This window comes from Piliocolobus tephrosceles, chromosome 10 (genome assembly GCF_002776525.5).
Source record: "Piliocolobus tephrosceles isolate RC106 chromosome 10, ASM277652v3, whole genome shotgun sequence".
Classification (NCBI taxonomy): domain Eukaryota; kingdom Metazoa; phylum Chordata; class Mammalia; order Primates; family Cercopithecidae; genus Piliocolobus; species Piliocolobus tephrosceles.
The window spans coordinates 46594326-46614972 of NC_045443.1; the positions used below are offsets into that span (position 1 = coordinate 46594326).

Sequence of the window (20647 nt, forward strand, 5' to 3'; positions counted from 1 at the left end):
CCCGCCACCTCGCCCGGCTAGTTTTTTGTATTTTTTAGTAGAGATGGGGTTTCACAGCATTAGCCAGGATGGTCTCGATCTCCTGACCTCGTGAACTGCCCGTCTCGGCCTCCCAAAGTGCTGGGATTACAGGCTTGAGCCACCGCGCCCGGCCTTCTAATTTCTTAAATTGGAAACTGAAGCTATAGATTGAAGACCTTTCTTTTCTGCTATAGATGTTTTAAGTACCAATTTAGCTATATCCCATAAATTTTGATGTGTTATGTTTTTATTTTCTTTCAGTTCAAAATATTTTCCTTTGAAATTTTTTTTTCTTCGATTCATGGGTTGTTTAGAACTATATTGTTTATTTTTGACCAGCCCAGGTAACATGGCAAAACCCCATCTCTGCAAAAATACAAAAATTTTCTGGGTGTGGTGGTGCCCACCTATAGTCCCAACTACTTGGGAGGCTTAGGTGAGAGGATCAGTGAATCATGATCGTGCTGCTGCTGCACTCCACCCTGGGCAACAGTGAGACCCTGTCTCAAAAAAAAAAAAAAAGAAAAAAAGAAAAAAAAAGTATGTTCTTTATTTTGAAATGTTTAGAGATTTCCCATACTTCTCTCTGCTCTTCATTTTTATTTAATTCTGTTGTTGTTGAACCTACTTTGTATGATTTCAATCATTTTAAAATTGAGAATTTCTTATGATCTATCATATAATTTAACAAGCTTTCTCTATAAAGGGCCATATAATAAATATTTTGCCTTTATGTGCCATATGGTCTGTGTTGCAGCTATTCATTTCTGCTGTTGTAGTGCTGAAGCCTCCATATACAATACATAAACCAATGGAAATGCCTGTGTTAGCATAAAACTTTATTTATAAAAACAGACAGTAGAGCTGACTTTGCCCCTTGGGGATATAGTCTGTCCTTGAGGATGTTCTGGTTGTGCTTGAAGAGAATATATATTGTTTTCTTGTTGGATGGAGGAGTATTACTGATTTTCTGTCTGGGGTTTTTTTTTTGTTTTGTTTTGTTTTTTTTTTCTGAGACGGAGTCTCGCTCTGTCGCCCAAGCTGGAGTACAGTGGCACCATCTCAGCTCACTGCAATCTCTGCCTCACAGGTTCAAACGATTCTCCTGCCTCAGCCTCCTGAGTAGCTGGGGTTACAGGTATGTGCCACCACACCTGGCTAATTCCGTATTTTTAGTAGAGACGGGGTTTCACCATGTTGGTTAGGCTGGTCTTGAACTCCTGACCTCATGATCCGCCTGCCTTGGCCTCCCAAAGTGCTGGGATTACAGGCGTGAGCCACCGCACTCGGCCCAGTCTGGGTTTTTAATCAGTGTATTAGTTTGTTCCCACGCTGCAAATAAAGACATATCCGAGACTGGGTAATTTATAAAGGAAAGAGGTTTGACTCACAGTTCCACATGGCTGGGGAGGCCTCACATTCATGACGGAAGGTGAATGAGGAGCAAAGTCATATCTTACATGAAAGGAGGCAAGAAAGCTTGTGCAGGGGAACTCCCATGTATAAAACCATCAGATCTCCTGAGACTTATTCACTACCTTGAGAACAGTGTGGGGGAAACTGCCCTGTGATTCAGTTATCTCCACCTGGCCCCACCCTTGACACTTGGGGGGATTATTACAATTCAAGGTGAGTTTTGGGTGGGGACACAGCCAAACCATATTAATCAGTTTCTGAGAGTGGGATACTTAAGTCTTTATCATTGTTGAACTCTTTATTCTTTCTGCCAATTTTTGCTGCATGTATTTTAGGTCTTATTGCTTGGTGGATATATATTTATAATTGTTCTATGTTTCTGATGTCATGACTCTCTTATAATGATTTCTCTCTGTCTCTAATAATAATATTTTATCTGATACTAAGCCCTTTTATTATTGGTTTGCATGATATATCTTTTTTCATTCTTTAACTTTCAATCTCTCTGTGTTTGAATCTATAGTGCTTTTTGTAGATGGCATACAGTTGGATCTTGTTTTTCCAGCCACTCTAGCAATTTCTGTCGTTTGAGTTTAGTCTTTTTTTGTTTTTTTGTTTTTTGTTTTTTGTTTTACTGAGACGGAGTCTTGCTCTGTCGCCCAGGCTGGAGTGCAGTGGCCGGATCTCAGCTCACTGCAAGCTCCGCCTCCCGGGTTCACGCCATTCTCCTGCCTCAGCCTCCCGAGTAGCTGAGACTACAGGCGCCGCCACGTCGCCCGGCTAGTTTTTTGTAGTTTTTAGTAGAGACGGGGTTTCACCGTGTTAGCCAGAATGGTCTCGATCTCCTGACCTCGTGATCTGCCCGTCTCGGCCTCCCAAAGTGCTGGGATTACAGGCTTGAGCCACCGCGCCCGGCCTTAGTCTTTTTTTGATATGGAGTTTCACTCTTGTTGCCCAGGCTGGAGTGTAATAGTGCAAGCTCGGCTCTCCGCAACCTCTGCCTCCTGGGTTCAAGCAATTCTCCTGCCTCAGCCTCCTGAGTAACTGGGATTACAGGCATGCGTCGCCATGCCTGGCTAATTTTTGTATTTTTAGTAGAGACAGGGTTTCTCCATGTTGGTCAGGCTGGTCTCAAACTCCTGACCTCAGGTGATCCACCTGCCTTGGCCTCCCAAAGTGCTGAAATTACAGGTGCAAGCTACTGTGCTGGCCTGTTTTTTTGTTTGTTTTTTTTTGAGATGGAGTCTCACTCTGTTGCTCAGGCTCGAGTGTAGTTACACCATCTCGGCTCACTGGAACCTCCGCCTCCTGGACTCAAGTGATTCTCCTGCCTCTGCCTCCCGAGTAACTGGGATTACAGGAACCTGCCTCTGTGCCCAGCTAATATTTTTTGTGTTTTTAGTAGAGATGGGATTCTACCATGTTGGCTAGGCTTGTCTCTAACTCCTGACCTTAGGTGATCCACCTGCCTCAGCCTCCCAAAGTGCTGGGGTTACAGGCGTGAGCCACTGTGCCTGGCCAGGTATTTGTTTTTTTTTTTTTTTTTGTATATCTCTTGGCTTTTTCTGTTTGCTTGTACCTCTTTTATTGCTTTATTTTATGTTTAATAGTTTTTTTTAAGCATATGGTTATTTTGTTGCTTTTGTCTTTTGTTTTTACTATTTTTGAGTTGTTTTCTTAGTACTTGCTCTGGTCCTTATAATAAGCATCTTAACTTATAGGCCAATTTAACTAAATTAATGCTAGTTTAATTCTGTAATATAGCTTCTTACCCCTTTTATGCAATTATTTTCATGTTTATTATATCTATATTTGCTATAAACCCAATAATTCAGTATTGTTATTAATCTTGTATTACATAAAGCAGTAATAATTACTTAAATTCTTTTAAAAATTTAAGAGAAGGAAATTAAAAAATATATACTTTAGTTAAATTATTTTCAGTAGAAACAGAGTCGTGCTATGTTGCCCAGGCTGGCCTTGGCCTCCCAAACTATTGGGATTATAGGTGTGAGCCATTGCACCTGTCCAAAAATACTTATTTTATATTTACCTACATATTTGCTTTTCCTAGTGTTCTCTGTTTCTTTGGGTACAGTCAGGTTACCTTTCAACTTGAGAGACTTCCTTTGAAATTTCTTGTAAGTCAGGTTTGCAAGCAATGGATTCTTTGTAAGTCTTTGAAATGTCTTTATTTCACCTTCATTTTTGAAAGATAGCTTTGCTGGATATGAAATTCTTGGTTGCCAGTTTTTTTCTTTTAGCACTTTGAATGTCATTTCCTGCCTTCTGGCTTCTTTTGCTTTGATGAGAAGTCAGCTGTTAATGTTGTTGCCTCCCTGTACATGATGAAGTATTGTTTTCATTTTTGTTCTTGCTGCTTTCAAGATTTTCTGGTTTCGGCTTTAATCAGTTTCACTATGATATGTCTAGATGTGGATCTCTTTGTGTGTATTGCAGCTACAGTTCACTGAGCTTCCTGACTCTGTAAATACATTTTTTAAAAATCAAGTTGTAAATTGTTTTTGGTCACTATTTTTGTCCTCTTTCACATCACTTCTTCTGGGGCCTCTAATTTGTGTATGGTGGTATACTTGACATTGCTCCACACACTTCTGAGACTGTTTTACTTTTTAAAAAATTTTTACTTTTTGTTTGTTTGTTTAAGAGATAGGGTCTTGCTTTGTTTCCTAGACTCATGGCTGATTGCAACCTTGACCTTCTGAGCTCAAGCCCTCCTCCTACCTTAGCCTCCCAAGTAGTTGGGGCTACAGGCGTGTGCCACCACACCTGGCCAATTTTCAATTTCTTATAGAGACAGTGTCTATCTGTGTTGCCTAGGCTGGTCGTATACTCCTGGCCTCAAGCGATACTCTATTCTGGCCTCCCAAAATGCTGGAGTTACAGGCATGAACCACGGCACCTGGCTTGTATTTCTTCATTGTTTTTTCTCTCGTTTCTTCAAGTTAGATAATTTTTATTGTCCTTTCTTCAAGTTTTCTGATTTTTTTCTTCTACTCCAGTATTCATCTTCAGAAGTTTGATTTGGTTGTCTTTTTTTATTTTCCAAATTTATTTGTGCCCTGTTTATATCATGGTTCTCTTTATTTTTTATTTTTTTACTATGGTTCTCTTTAAAAATAATTTCTGTCTCTTCATTAAGATTTTCTTTTTGTTTGAGGTATTGTTCTCATATTTTTTTAGTCCTTTAAAGAAATTTGGAGTCTTTGCAAAGTGTAGCATTTGGGCCTACTCAGGGGCATTTCCAACTCCATGTTGTTTTTTCTCATGCATTTGGGTCACATTTTCCTGCATTTTTGAATGTCTCATAACTTTTTGTTGAAACTGGACATTTTACCTACTATATTGTAGCAACTTTGATTTCTGGATTTTTCCTCCTGAGGGTTGTCATTGCTTTATTGTTTTTATTTTTTAAGTAACTTTCCTGGACTAAATCTGTGGAATCTTTTTCTCACTGTGGTATGTAGCTGCTGGTGGCTAATGTCTCTGCTCAGTTTTTATATATTTTTTTTAAATTATTTTTTAAAATCAGTTTGGGCTGGGCGCAGTGCGTCAGGCCTGTAATCCTAACACTTTGGGAGACCAGGGCAGGAGGATTGCTTGAGGCCAAGGGTTTAAGACCAGCCTGGGCAACATAGTAAGACCCTGTCTCTGCAGAAAATAAAAGAAGTTAGCTGGGTATGGTGGTATGTGCCTGTACTTGCAGCCACCTAGCAGGCTGAGACAGAAGAATTGCTTGAGCCCGGGAGTTTGAGGTTGCAGTGAGTTATGATTGTGTGACTGCCTGGGCAACAGAGCAAGACCCTGGCTCTAAAAAAGACAAAATCCAAGCATGGGACACAGAATTGCAGCAAATAGCATTCTTTTTTTTTGAGATGGAGTCTTGCTCTGTCACCCAGGCTGGAGTACAGCGGCATGATCTCGGCTCACTGCAAGCAAGCCAGGTTCACACCATTCTTCTGCCTCAGCCTCCTGAGTAGCTGGGACTACAGGCACCCACCACCACGCCTGACTATTTTTTTTGTATTTTTAGTGGGGATGGGCTTTCACCGTGTTAGCCAGGATGGTCTCGATCTACTGACCTCGTGATCCACCCACTTCGGCCTCCCAAAGTACGGGGATTACAGGCATGAGCCACTGCACCCAGCCGCTAAGTAGCTAACCAGATATTAGAATGTCCACCCTTCTTTGTGACACTTGAGCTCACAAGTGAACTCTGCTTCCAAGTACTCCTGCAGACTACACCACAAGCCTGTCTGTATTCTCAAGCCATCCACTTCAGTTCATGTGACCACACTTGCATGTCAGCAACAGAAGAGAGCACACATCATATAGCATTTACAGCAGTTGTCAGAGAGGTAGGGGAAATACAAGTATTGGTTCACTTAATACATTCAACTAATGTGAGCTATCTAAGAACAAAACTCACTTAAAGTTTTCCAACAGATGTAGATGTTCTTTGAATACAAAAAACATTCATAAATCTTTTGCTATTATTGCTGTCTGCATACCCTCTCACCAAAGCCTCAGAATTGAGAGACACATATCACCAAGTTAAAAAATATCCATTATGGGTCAGGCATGGTGACTCAAGCCTGTAATCCTAGCACTTTGGGAGGCTGAGGCAGGAGGATTGCTTGAGCCTAGGAGTTGGAAACCAGACTGTGCAACATGAAGTGAATCCCTGTCTCTACAAAAGATAAAAAAAAATTAGCCAGTCGTGGTGGTGCGACTCAGGAGGCTGAGGTGGGAGGATCATCTGAGCCTAGGAGGTAGAGGTTGCAGTGAGCCAAGACCACACCGCTGCACTCCAGCTTGGGTGACAGAGTGAGGCTCTGTCTTAAAAAAAAAAAAGAAAAAGTCTTTTCTGCACCACCAAGTTTCGTCACGTGCTCTTACCTCTCCTCGTTCATGTTAGCCTTTCATGTCTCAGCACCACCATCAATTGCACATGAAGTTTCAAAAGTACACATAGCCTTTACCCTTGCCTTCGTAGCATTGATATGATTTCATCAACTAAAGGATCTGCTCAGTTTTTACTGTTTTTGTTTTTTTAATTAAAAAAAAAACTTTAAAGTCTGGCTTGCTGAAGTTACATCTGTATCTATTATCCTGCTGTTCAGTTAGCAATTGGTTAAAGATTGTACTAAAACACCATGAGCCAGTAAAGCTTGCACTCTCTGCCTGTAGATCTTTGTGTGTTGGTGACTGCCTTCAAAGCTCATAATTTTTACTTTCCACTGGGCCTTTTTAAGTCTTTGCTGCTGCTATGTGTACGCTTATGGTCAGCCAGAGGTGTGTGGATAGTTTGGACCTTCTCCAATATCTGCATCATGAATGTGTGGAACATTTACCAAGGTCCCCTGTAGTCTTTGTTTTCTGACACAGGGTCTCGCTCTGTTGCTTAGGCTAGAGTTCAGTGGCACAGTCATGGCTCACTGCAGCCTCAACCTCCCAGGCTCAAGCAGTGCTCCCATTTTAGCCTTCCGAGTAGCTGGGAACACAGGTGTGTGCTACCATCCCTGGCTAATTTTTTAATTTTATTTTTTGTCGAGGTGGGATCTTACTCTGTTGCCAGGCTATGTTTGTTTGTTTGTTTGTTTGTTTGTTTGTTTGTTTGTTTGTTTGTGACTGGGTCTTGTTCTGTTGCCTGGGCTGATTTGCAGTGGCACAGTCATGGCTCACTGCAGCCTCGACCTCCTGGGCTCAAGCCATCCTCCCACCTCACCCTCCTGTGTAGCTGGGAGTACAGGCACACATCAGCATGCCCAGCTAATTTATGTATTTTTTGTAGAGACATAGTCTTGCTATGATGCCCCGGCTGGTCTCGATCTCCTGGGCTAAAGCAATCCCCCCTCCTTGGCCTCCCAAAGTGCTGAGACTACAGGCATGAGCCATGGTGCCCAGGTCCCTTAGTCTTGTTTCTGGATTTCCCTTTTAAATTTCTATCTAATCTCCTGTTCTGTTGCTTGCACCAGCCATGACAGCAACCTCTGGCTAGCTGAGCCCTTGGTCTTGCTTGTTTGCCACCAAGAAAGCGAACTGTTACTGCCTGTGGGCATGGGGCTTTTCTGTGCTTTGCTTCACAAGTCAGCCCCCTCTGTCAGTGAAGCTGCTGGTTTTCATGGCTTTCCCTTCCTTGGTAGAACTACCTTTCCCACTCATTTAGGGGTATGTCATGGGAGCAGCCATAGACTGCCACTGTTCTTACCACAGGTTCAGTAGGTTTCTTGTGAATAACCACAGAGAAGATAACATTTGAAAAAAGACCTGAAGGAGATTGAGGAAGTATTCCATGTAGATAACTGTGGGAAAAATAACATTCCTGGCAGAGGGAACACCTTCAGGGCCCTAAGGTGAGAGCATATCTAGAGTGTAAAAGGGATGATAAAGAGACTCCAGTGTGGCTCCAGTGGAGTAAAGGTAAAGGAAGGACATCAGAACAGACAAGACTGCTTAGGCCACTGTAAGGACTGGCTTTTATTTTAAATGAAATGGGGAGCTTCCCGAGAGCTTTCAGCAGCAGAAGTGGGACATATGCTGTCTTATAATTTTAATAGCGGCCATAGTGAAATAGAAGTGAGAATGGCAGAATAGAAGACTCAGGATGAGAGATTCTCGTGATTTCGACAATGGTAGTAGCAGTGGAGGTGGTGAGAAGTGGTTCAACTCTGGATGTATTTTAAAGGTGGAACAGATGGGATTCTTCTGATGGATTGGAGGTGGTGGGGAATGAACAGATTCAGGTCTTTATTGAAAGGGAAATTTCCTGTTTATTATCTGTAAATGATTTTTCTGTTCCCTTTATTGAGTCCTATAATTTTTTTTTTTTTTTTTTTTTTTGAGATGGAGTCTCACTCTGTCACCTGGCTGGAGTGCAGTAGCATAATCTCAGCTCACTGCAACCTCCACCTCTCGGGTTCAAGCGATTCTCCTGCCTCAGCTTCCCGAGTAACTGGGACTACAGGCACGTGCCACCACGCCTGGATAATTTTTTGTATTTTTAGTAGAGACGGGTTTCACCATGTTAGCCAGGATGATCTCGATCTCCTGACCTTGTGATCCGCCCACCTTGGCCTCCCAAAGTGCTGGGATTACAGGCGTGAGCCACTGCGCCTGGCCAAGTCCTATAATTTTTAAGTCCTTGTATTGATTCCAGTTATTCTTAGATTGGATCATTTTTTGTTCCCTAATGTTCTATTATAATTGCTTTTCTCTGTTTTTTTCTTCTGAAGGGTTTGTTTCATTCCATTCATTCTGTTTTCATCTGTGTCTATTCTGTTTCTTGCTATTTCTGACTTATTGGATCCATAATTTTTTTTCCAGTTTTTCTTTAACTTTGCAATCAGATTTATTTTTCTTCTATTTTTATCATTTTTTTTGTTGTTGTTGAGACGGAGTCTCGCTCTGTCGCCCAGGCTGGAGTCCAGTGGCCGGATCTCAGCTCACTGCAAGCTCCGCCTCCCGGGTTTACGCCATTCTCCTGCCTCACCCTCCCAAGTAGCTGGGACTATAGGCGCCCGCCACCTCACCCAGCTAGTTTTTTGTATTTTTTTAGTAGAGATGGGGTTTCACTGTGTTAGCCAGGATGGTCTTGATCTCCTGACCTTGTGATCCGCCCGTCTTGGCCTCCCAAAGTGCTGGGATTACAGACTTGAGCCACCGCACCCGGCCTATGTTATAGTTTTTTTTTTTTTTTTTTTATACTTTAAGTTCTAGGGTACACGTGCACAACGTGCAGGTTTGTTACATATGTATACTTGTGCCATGTTGGTGTGCTGCACCCATCAACTCATCATTTACATCAGGTATAACTCCCGATGCCATTCCTCCCCCTCCCGCCTCCCCCCTCCCCATAATAGGCCCAGGTGTGTGATGCTCCCCTTCCAGAGTCCAAGTGATCTCATTGTTCAGTTCCCACCTATGAGTGAGAACACGTGGTGTTTGGTTTTCTGTTCTTGCGATAGTTTGCTGAGAATGATGGTTTCCAGCTGCATCCGTGTCCCTACAAAGGACATGAACTCATCCTTTTTTATGGCTGCATAGTATTCCATGGTGTATATGTGCCACATTTTTTTAATCCAGTCTGTCACTGATGGACATTTGGGTTGATTCCAACTCTTTGCTATTGTGAATAGTGCTGCAGTAAACATACATGTGCATGTGTCTTTATAGCAGCATGATTTATAATCCTTTGGGTATATACTCAGTAATGGGATGGCTGGGTCAAATGGTATTTCTAGTTCTAGATCCTTGAGGAATCACCATATGGTTTTCCACAATGGTTGAACCAGTTTACAATCCCACCAACAGTGTAAAAATGTTCTATTTCTCCACATCCTCTCCAGCACCTGTTGTTTCCTGACTTTTTAATGATTGCCATTCTAACTGGTGTGAGATGGTATCTCATTGTGGTTTTGATTTGCATTTCTCTGATGGCCAGCGATGACGAGCATTTTTTCATGTGTCTGTGGGCTGTATGCATGTCTTCTTTTGAGAAATGTCTGTTCATATCCTTTGCCCACTTTTTGATGGGGTGGTTTGTTTTTTTCTTGTAAATTTTTTTGAGTTCTTTGTAGGTTCTGGATATTAGCCCTTTGTGAGATGAGTAGATTGCAAAAATTTTCTCCCATTCTGTAGGTTGCCTGTTCACTCTGATGGTAGTTTCTTTTGCTGTCCAGAAGCTCTTTAGTTTAATTAGATCCCATTTGTCAATTTTGGCTTTTGTTGCCATTGCTTTTGATGTTTTAGACATGAAGTCCTTGCCCATGCCTATGTCCTGAATGGTATTACCTAGGTTTTCTTCTAGGGTTTTTATGGTTTTAGGTTTAACATTTAAGTCTCTAATCCATCTTGAATTAATTTTCGTATAAGGAGTAAGAAAAGGATCCAGTTTCAGCTTTCTACTTATGGCTAGCCAATTGTCCCAGCACCATTTATTAAATAGGGAATCCTTTCCCCATTTCTTGTTTTTGTCAGGTTTGTCAAAGATCAGATGGCTGTAGATGTGTGGTATTATTTCTGAGGGCTCTGTTCTGTTCCGTTGGTCTATATCTCTGTTTTGGTACCAGTACCATGCTGTTTTGGTTACTGTAGCCTTGTAGTATAGTTTGAAGTCAGGTAGCATGATGCCTCCAGCTTTGTTCTTTTGACTTAGGATTGTCTTGGCAATGCAGGCTCTTTTTTGGTTCCATATGAACTTTAAAGCAGTTTTTTCCAATTCTGTGAAGAACGTCATTGGTACCTTGATGGGAATGGCATTGAATCTATAAATAACCTTGGGCAGTATGGCCATTTTTACAATACTGATTCTTCCTAACCATGAGCATGATATGTTCTTCCATTTGTTTGTGTCCTCTTTTATTTCACTGAGCAGTGGTTTGTAGTTCTCCTTGAAGAGGTCCTTTACATCCCTTGTAAGTTGGATTCCTAGGTATTTTATTCTCTTTGAAGCAATTGTGAATGGGAGTTCATTCATGATTTGGCTCTCTGTTTATCTGTTACTGGTGTATAAGAATGCTTGTGATTTTTGCACATTAATTTTGTATCCTGAGACTTTGCTGAAGTTGCTTATCAGTTTAAGGAGATTTTGGGCTGAGACGATGGGGTTTTCTAAATATACAATCATGTCATCTGCAAAGAGGGATAATTTGACTTCTTCTTTTCCTAACTGAATACCCTTTATTTCTTTCTCTTGCCTGATTGCCCTAGCCAGAACTTCCAACACTATGTTGAATAGGAGTGGTGAGAGAGGGCATCCCTGTCTTGTGCCAGATTTCAAAGGGAATGCTTCCAGTTTTTGCCCATTCAGTATGATATTGGCTGTGGATTTGTCATAAATAGCTCTTATTATTTTGAGATATATTCCATCAATACCGAATTTATTGAGAGTTTTTAGCATGAAGGGCTGTTGAATTTTGTCAAAGGCCTTTTCTGCATCTGTTGAGATAATCATGTGGTTTTTGTCTTTGGTTCTGCTTATATGCTGGATTACATTTATTGATTTGCGAATATTGAACCAGCCTTGCATCCCAGGGATGAAGCCCACTTGATCATGGTGGATAAGCTTTTTGATTTGCTGCTGGATTCAGTTTGCCAGTATTTTATTGAGGATTTTTGCATTGATGTTCATCAGGGATATTGGTCTAAAATTCTCTTTTTTTGTTGTGTCTCTGCCAGGCTTTGGTATCAGGATGATGTTGGCCTCATCAAATGAGTTAGGGAGGATTCCCTCTTTTTCTATTGATTGGAATAGTTTCAGAAGGAATGGTACCAGCTCCTCCTTGTACTTGTGGTAGAATTCAGCTGTGAATCCGTCTGGTCCTGGACTTTTTTGGGTTGACAGGCTATTAATTATTGCCTCAATTTCAGAGCCTGCTATTGGTCTATTCAGGGATTCCACTTCTTCCTGGTTTATTCTTGGGAGAGTGTAAGTGTCCAGGAAATTATCCCTTTCTTCTAGGTTTTCTAGTTGATTTGCGTAGAGGTGTTTATAGTATTCTCTGATGGTAGTTTGTATTTCTGTAGGGTCGGTGGTGATATCCCCTTTATCATTTTTTATTGTGTCTATTTGATTCTTCTCTCTTTTCTTCTTTATTAGTCTTGCTAGTGGTCTATCAATTTTGTTGATCTTTTCAAAAAACCAGCTCCTGGATTCATTGATTTTTTGGTGGGTTTTTTGTATCTCTATCTCCTTCAGTTCTGCTCTGATCTTAGTTATTTGTTGCTTTCTGCTAGCTTTTGAATGTGTTTGCTCTTGCTTCTCTACTTTTAATTGTGATGTTAGGATGTCAATTTTAGATCTTTCCTGCTTTCTCTTGTGGGCATTTAGTGCTATAAATTTCCCTCTACACACTGCTTTAAATGTGTCCCAGAGATTCTGGTAAGTTGTATCTTTGTTCTCATTGGTTTCAAAGAACATCTTTATTTCTGCCTTCATTTCGTTGTGTACCTAGTAGTCATTCAGGAGCAGGTTGTTCAGTTTCCTTTTTTTTTTTTTTTGAGACGGAGTCTTGCTCTGTCGCCCAGGCTGGAGTGCAGTGGCCGGATCTCAGCTCACTGCAAGCTCCGCCTCCCGGGTTCACGCCATTCTCCTGCCTCAGCCTCCTGAGTAGCTGGGACTACAGGCGCCCACCACCTCGCCCGGCTAGTTTTTTGTATTTTTTAGTAGAGACGGGGTTTCACTGTGTTAGCCAGGATGGTCTCGATCTCCTGACCTCATGATCCGCCCATCTCGGCCTCCCAAAGTGCTGGGATTACAGGCTTGAGCCACCGCGCCCGGCCTCAGTTTCCTTGTAGTTGAGCAGTTTTGATTGATTTTCTTAGTCCTGAGTTCTAGTTTGATTGCACTGTGGTCTAAGAGACAGTTTGTTATACCTTCTGTTCTTTTACATTTGCTGAGGAGTGCTTTACTTCCAACTATGTGGTCAATTTTGGAATAAGTGCGATGTGGTGCTGAGAAGAATGTATATTCTGTTGATTTGGGGTGGAGACTTCTGTAGATGTCTATTAGGTCCGCTTGGTTCAGAGTTGAGTTCAGTTCCTGTATATGCTTGTTAACTTTGTGTCTCGTTGATCTGTCTAATGTTGGCAGCGGGGTGTTGAAGTCTCCCATTATTATTGTATGGGAGTCTAAGTCTCTTTGTAAGTCTCTAAGGACTTGCTTTATGAATCTGGGTGCTCCTGTTTTGGACGCATATACATTTAGGATAGTTAGCTCTTCCTGTTGAATTGATTCCTTTACCATTATGGAATGGCCTTCTTTGTCTCTTTTCATCTTTGATGGTTTAAAGTCTGTTTTATCAGAGTTTAATAGGATTAAACTAGGATTAGTTTAATTAAACTAAGTTTAGTTTAGTTTAATTAAACTAGGTTTAGTTTAATACTAGGATTGCAACCCCTGCTTTTTTTTGTTCTCCATTTGCTTGGTAGATCTTCCTCCATCCCTTTATTTTGAGCCTGTGTGTGTCTCTGCATGTGAGGTGGGTCTCCTGAATATAGCAAACTGATGGGTCTTGACTCTTTATCCAATTTGTCAGTCTGTATCTTTTAATTGGACCATTTAGTCCATTTACATTTAAGGTTAATATTGTTATGTGTGAACTTGATCCTGTCATTGTGATATTAGCTGGTTATTTTGCTCGTTAGTTGATGCAGTTTCTTCCTAGCATCGACGGTCTTTACATTTTGGCATGTTTTTGCAATGGCTGGTACTGGTTGTTCCTTTCCATGTTTAGTGCTTCCTTCAGGATCTCTTATAGGGCAGGCCTGGTGGTGACAAAATCTCTAAGCATTTGCTTGTCTGTAAAGGATTGTATTTCTCCTTCACTGATGAAACTTAGTTTGGCTGGATATGAAATTCTGAGTTGAAAATTCTTTTCTTTAAGAATGTTGAATATCGGCCCCCACTCTCTTCTGGCTTGTAGAGTTTCTGCCGAGAGATCTGCTATTAGTCTGATGGGCTGCCCTTTGTGGGTAACCTGACCTTTCTCTCTGGCTGCCCTTAACATTTTTTCCTTCATTTCAACTTTGGTGAATCTGACAATTATGTGTCTTGGAGTTGCTCTTCTCAAGGAGTATCTTTGTGGCGTTCTTTGTATTTCCTGAATTTGAATGTTGGCCTGCCTTACTAGGTTGGGGAAGTTCTCCTGGATGATATCCTGAAGTGTGTTTTCCAAGTTGATTACATTTTCCCCCTCACTTTCAGGCACTCCAATCAGATGTAGATTTGTTCTTTTCACATAATCCCATATTTCTTGGAGGCTTTGTTCATTTCTTTTTCTTTTTTTTTCTCTAGACTTCTCACTTCATTGCATTCATTTGATCTTCAATCAGTGATACTCTTTCTTCCAGTTGATCGAGTCAGTTACTGAAGCTTATGCATTTGTCACATATTTCTCGTGTCATGGTTTTTATCTCTGTCAGTTCGTTTATGGCCTTCTCTGAATTGATTACTCTAGTTATCCATTCTTCCATTCTTTTTTCAAGATTTTTAGTTTCTTTGCACTGGGTATGTAGTTCCTCCTTTAGCTCTGAGAAGTTTGAGCAACTGAAGCCTTCTCCTCTCAACTCGTCAGTCATTCTCTATCCAGCTTTGATCCGTTGCTGGTGATGAGCTGCGTTCCTTTGAAGGGGGAGATGCACTCTGAGTTTTTAAATTTCCAGCTTTTCTGCCCTGCTTTTTCCCCATCTTTGTGGTTTTATCTGCCTTTGGTCTTTGATACTGGTGACGTACTGATGGGATTTTGGTGTGGGTGTCCTTTCTGTTTGTTAGTTTTCCTTCTAACAGTAAGGATCCTCAGCTGTAGGTCTGTTGGAGATTGCTTGAGGTCCACTCAAGACACTGTTTGCCTGGGTATCAGCAGCAGAGGCTGCAGAAGATAGAATATTGCTGAACAGCAAGTGCTGCTGTCTGATTCTTGCTCTGGAAGCTTCGTCTCAGGGGTGTACCCCGCCGTGTGAGCTGTGAGGTGTCGGTCTGCACCTAGTGGAGGTTGTCTCCCAGTTAGGCTACTCAGGGGTCAGGGACCCACTTGAGCAGGCAGTCTGTCCGTTCTCAGATCTCAACTTCCATGCTGGGAGATCCACTGCTCTCTTCAAAGCTGTCAGGCAGAGTCATTAACATCTGCAGAGGTTTCTGCTGCTTTTTGTTAACTGTGCCCTGTCCCCAGAGGTGGAGTCTACAGAGACAGGCAGGCCTCCCTGAGCTGTGGTGGGCTCCACCCAGTTAGAGCTTCCCCGAGGCTTTGTTTACCTACTGAAGCCTCAGCAATGGCGGGCACCCCTACCCCAGCCTCGCTGCCGCCTTGCAGTTAGATCTCAGACTGCTGTGCTAGCAATGAGGGAGGCTCCGTGGGCATGGAACCCTCTGGGCCAGGTGTGGGATATAATCTCCTGGTGTGCCGTTTGCTAAGACTCTTGGTAAAGCACAGTATTAGGGTGGGAGTTACCCGATTTTCCACGTGTTGTGTGTCTCAGTTTGCCTTGGCTAGGAAAAGGGATTCCCTTCCCCTTTGCACTTCCCAGGTGAGGCGATGCCTCACCCTGCTTCAGCTCTCACTGGTCGGGCTGCACCAGCTGACCAGCACCAATTGTCCAGCACTTCCCAGAGAGATGAACCTGGTACCTCAGTTGAAAATGCAGAAATCACCCATCTTCTGTGATGCTCGCTCTGGGAGCTGGAGGCTGGAGCTGTTCCTATTCGGCCATCTTGCTCCCGACTTATGGTTTTTTTTAAAAATTCAACTTGAATTCACATTCTTATTTGAAATATTCAAATAAGTATTCAAGGTGGAATCTGCTTTTGGTTTGAGGGCTTATATTGTTTTCCAGATTGGGTTCTTCATCTGTTGCATGGAAATTTCTTCTCTCATTGTATTTCTCTTTTTTTATAGTAGGTTTGATAGTTGCTTTGTCATTTTTGTTTATCTTCTTCATGTTACATGTGGATAGCTCTGTTTACACCTTTTTGTTTGTAGCTACAGAGTATAGATGAAATATCCTTGATATGTTTCCAGTCTTCTTTGGGACCTATCTCACCCACCCCTGCTCATCCACTGTGGTTAGTTGTTGATTGTTGCTTTCATCCTCTTTTCATTTTTCTTTTTCTCTTCTTTTTTTGACGTGGAGTTTTGCTCTTATTGCCCAGGCTGGAATGCAGTGGTGTGATCTTGGCTCACTGCAACCTCCACCTCCCGGGTCCAAGCAATTCTCCTTCTTCAGCCTCCCGAGTAGCTGGGATTACAGGCATGCACCACCATGCCCAGCTAATTTGGTGTTTTTAGTAGAGGTGGGGTTTCACCATGTTGGTCAGACTGGTCTCCCTCAGGTGATCCACCTGCTTCGGCCTCCCGAAGTGCTCATTACAGGCATGGGCCACCATGCCTGGCCTCATCCTCTTTAACCTGAGGACATGTGCTGTTGAGAAGCTTACCACTGAAGGGTTCAGTTATTTTTGGCAGATCTGAGTTCTGTTCTTTTTTCTAAAATCTTTTTAAGTGTGCCATATCCAGGGGTATATTCCATGTATTTCCGTAGGCTTTGGCTAGTTCTCTCAACTTGGCTCAGTGTTCTGGAAGATGATAAGTTTCAAATACTCACACTGCTTTTCCTGAGGTCCCGCTGTGGTTTGTAGAAGTTCTTAATCTTGATGGAATATTTTTAAAACTTTCACAGAATTGCCTCTTGACTCTTCAGTCTCCTCTTTTCAAATTGGAAAATATTTCATATAAGCGTACTCTCCTTTCCTTCTTGCATTTCATTTTGTAAATGTTTTTCCAGTCAGTTGTCCAGGTATAAGAGTTCTATCATCCTATGCTTTAAAAAATTATTATTTTTCGGCCGGGCTCAGTGGCTCATGCCTGTAATCCCGGCACTTTGGGAGGCCGAAGCAGGTGGATCACAAGGTCAGGAGATCGAAACCATCCTGGCTAACACGGTGAAACTCTGTCTGTACTAAAAATACAAAAAGTTAGCCGGGCGCAGTGGCGGGCACCTGTAGTCCCAGCTACTCAGGAGGCTGAGGCAGGAGGGTGGCGTGAACCCTTAGGTGAAGCTTGCAGTGAACCGAGATCGTGCCACTGCACTCCAGCCTGGGCCAAAGAGCGAGACTCCGTCTCAAAAAAAAAAAAAAATTTCAGCTAGACATGATGGCTCATGCCTGTAATCCCACACTTTAGGAGGCCGAAGCAGGTGGATTACTGGAGGTCAGGACTTCAGGACCAGCCTGGCCAACATGGCGAAACCCTGTCTCTACTAAAAATGCAAAAATTAGGTGTGGTGGCAGGTGCCTGTAGTCCTAGCTCGTTGGGAGGCTGAGACAGGATAATCACTTGAACCCAGGAGGCGAAGGTTGCAGTGAGCCAAGATGGCACCATTGCACTCCAGCCTGGGCAATAAGAGCATGACTCTGTCTCTAGAGGAAAAAAAAAAAAAAAAAAAAAAAAAAATTGGCCTTGCGCGGTGGCTCAACGCCTGTAATCCTAGCACTTTGGGAGGCTGAGGCGGGCAGATCACTTGAGGTCAGGAGTTCAAGGCTAGCCTGGCCAACATGGTGAGCCCTCATCTCTACTAAAAATACAAAAATTAGCTGGGCGTGGTGGCGGATGCCTATAATCCCACCTACTCGGGAGGCTGAGGCAGGAGAATCACTTGAACCTGAGAGGTGGAGGTTGTAGGTTCCATCTCCTTATTTATTGATCGATTTATTGATTTATTTAAATTATCAGCCCATCTCTGCTGGCAGGAACTTATGTTTTTTTACTCAGGAATATTGGGCATGTATCTTTAAAATGTTTACTAATATAGAAAAACAACATTTGTATGTTTGTAATTTAAAGGAGCTTCCTGCAGTATGGACTAATCTCATTTTGATGTTTCAGTTTTCCATGTTAAAATTCCTTTGCACTTCCCTCCTTTCATGTGAAAAAACATTTTAAATGGTTTGTTTTCAAGGCATGATAAATCTAAGTACTGGCAGCTTGCCTGCAAATGTAACAAACTACACAGCTCATGCGCCTAGGAGGTCACAATAAGTGAACCGAATGTAGAGGAGGGTTCCGCCCATAAAAGGGAAGAAAGTTTCACTATTGAGAAATCAAAACTTAAGAGGGGAAGGGGATGGGGTATAACCTTATAACGGAGATAATAAACTTTGGCAACGTCCGGGAAGATTGTCACCCCACAGTACTTAACCATTGAGGATCTGGCGGAGGGACTTGTACGCTAAGAGATAAATTACCTGTTGTGACTGTCCCAGTGTGCCTGCCCACCAAACACCTGATCTTGCAAGACCATTATTATTATTATTTACTTATTTATTTTTTTGAGATGGAGTTTCGCTCTTGTCACCCAGGCTGGAGTGCAATGGCGCGATCTTGGCTTACCACAACCTTCGCCTCCCTGGTTCAAGTGATTCTCCTGCCTCAGCCTCCTAAGTAGCTGGGATTACAGGCATGCACCACTACGCCCAGCTAATTTTGTAGTTTTGGTAGACACGGGGTTTCTCCATGTTGGTCAGGCTGGTCTTGAACTCCCAACCTCAGGTGATCTGCCTGCCTTAGCCTCCCAAAGTGCTGGGCTTACAGGCATGAGCCACTGCACCTGGGAGACCATTATTAAAAAGTCTCACATTTGCTGTTTTTCGAGCCTCTAAGTCCATTCTTTGGGTTTGTACGGTGAGTGTGTTTCTCAGCATTTCACATCCCACCCCCATATATTTTTTACAACCGTATTTGAGCTGGGAAACCTGAGAAGAGGTTAGATATAAGAAATTCTAGGCCAGGCGCGGTGGCTCAATCCTGTAATCCCAGCACTTTGGGAGGCCGAGACGGGCAGATCATGAGGTCAGGAGATCGAGACCATCCTGGCTAACATGGTGAAACCCCGTCTCTACTAAAAAAATACAAAAAACTAGCCAGGCGAGGTGGCGGGCGCCTGTAGTCCCAGCTACTTGGGAGGCTGAGGCAGGAGAATGGCATAAACCTGGGAGGTGGAGCTTGCAGTGAGCTGAGATCCAGCCACTGCACTCCAGCCTGGGCAACAGAGCAAGACTCCATCTCAAAAAAAAAAAAAAAGAAATTCTAGGCTCACACCTGTAATCCCAGCACTTTCGGAGGCCAAGGCAGGCAGATCACGAGGTCAGGAGTTCGAGACCAGCCTGGTCAAGAGACCAGCCTGGCTAATATGGTGAAACACCATCTCTACTAAAAAAAAAAAACATACAAAAATTAGCCAGGTGTGGTGGTGGGTGCCTGTAATCCCAGCTACTCAGGACGCTGAGGCAGGAGAATCGCTTGAACCTGGGAGCCAGAGGTTGCAGTGAGCCGAGATCACACCATTGCACTCCAACCTGGGCAACAAGAGCGAAACTCCATCTCAAACAAAAAACAAAACAAAAAGAAATTCTAGAGGAAGAGAATAGACCCTTGATTTGGATGGGAAGATCAGATGGCTCATGCCTATAATCCCAGAACTTTGGGAGGCCAAAGCAGATGGATCACAAGGTGAAGAGATAGAGACCGTCCTGATCAATATGGTGAAACCCCGCCTCTACTAAAAATACAAAAATTAGCTGGGCGTGGTGTCGCACGCCTGTAGTCCCAGCTACTCAGGAGGCTGAGGCAGGAGAATCACTTGAACCTGGGAGGCAGAGGTTGCAGTGAGACAAGATCACGCTGCTGCACTCCAGCCTGGCGACAGAGCAAGACTTCATCTCAAAAAAAAAAAAGAAAGATCTTGGGGAGTGGTAAGAGTTAACATTTTAGTTTGCGAAGCAGAGATGGGGATATTTTAGATGGATACAAAAGATAAGAAGACTAAGAGAACATACTTTCTAAACTAAGGGGATAATCTGATTCTAAGATTAAGTTTTCTTAAGAAAAATTCTGCTTTTCAGCAGCTACATTGTTTCTATAGTACTTAAAACTAGTTTTGTACAGAGAAATACAAAAGAAACCTTGTGGATATCTCAGAAATTTTATACAGATAGTCATTACTGTAATAGTATATGTGTGTGTTTTTCCCTCCAGAATCTCCCTGGAAAAGAAGACATGAATATCTGCAATGATACTTCCTGATAAGAAGTTGATACAAGAAAAGGAAAGGAGATTGACAGCTAGTGAGCAGAATTTCCAACAGCAGGATTTAGTATTTTTTGCTTCTAACTACACACTTCCATTGCCCACTTTTGAATCAGAGATACCTACACTCAAAATCCAGACAAGGCAAAAGGATACTTTTCTTGTATATTTTTTGAGATCTAAGAAACGGCAATGTCCAGGAAACAGAGCCAGAAGGGTAAGATACATGTGGGCATAAATTGTTAAAAGCATAGTTATAACGATCCCCATTTATAGCTGTATATTTAAAAACTGTCCTAATGTGTTTTGAATGGTTTTACAAGTATTTATGGATATTAGATTATAGCTTTGTGTATTACCAGTCTGAGAATTAATTCATATAACAATAGCTTTTCTACTCACACAAACTTATCAAATTGTGATATACTTACTATCTTGAAGGTGCATTTTTGAATACTGAACATATGTTAGGGAGATGTGGTAAGAGGGCTAGCTTGTTGCAGGATGTTCTATGTTGAGTTGACATTTTTCTAGAGAAAGGCAGTGGAGCAAGAGTAAATGCTTCTGGTTTTTGTTTCCTTCTTTAGCTTTCCTTCTGGGATTGTTCCTCT

The 20647-nt window shown here is 42.3% G+C and overlaps 1 pseudogene across 1 annotated transcript in view; it reads left to right on the forward strand.

Moving 5' to 3' along the window:
- LOC111542032 overlaps positions 1-20647 on the forward strand; it is a 111339-nt pseudogene that overhangs the window by 51470 nt on the left and 39222 nt on the right. Inside the window, exon 3 of the transcript XR_003309520.1 lies at positions 19986-20253. The product of XR_003309520.1 is annotated as an FGFR1 oncogene partner 2 homolog (transcript). The remainder of the gene's footprint in view (positions 1-19985; positions 20254-20647) is intronic.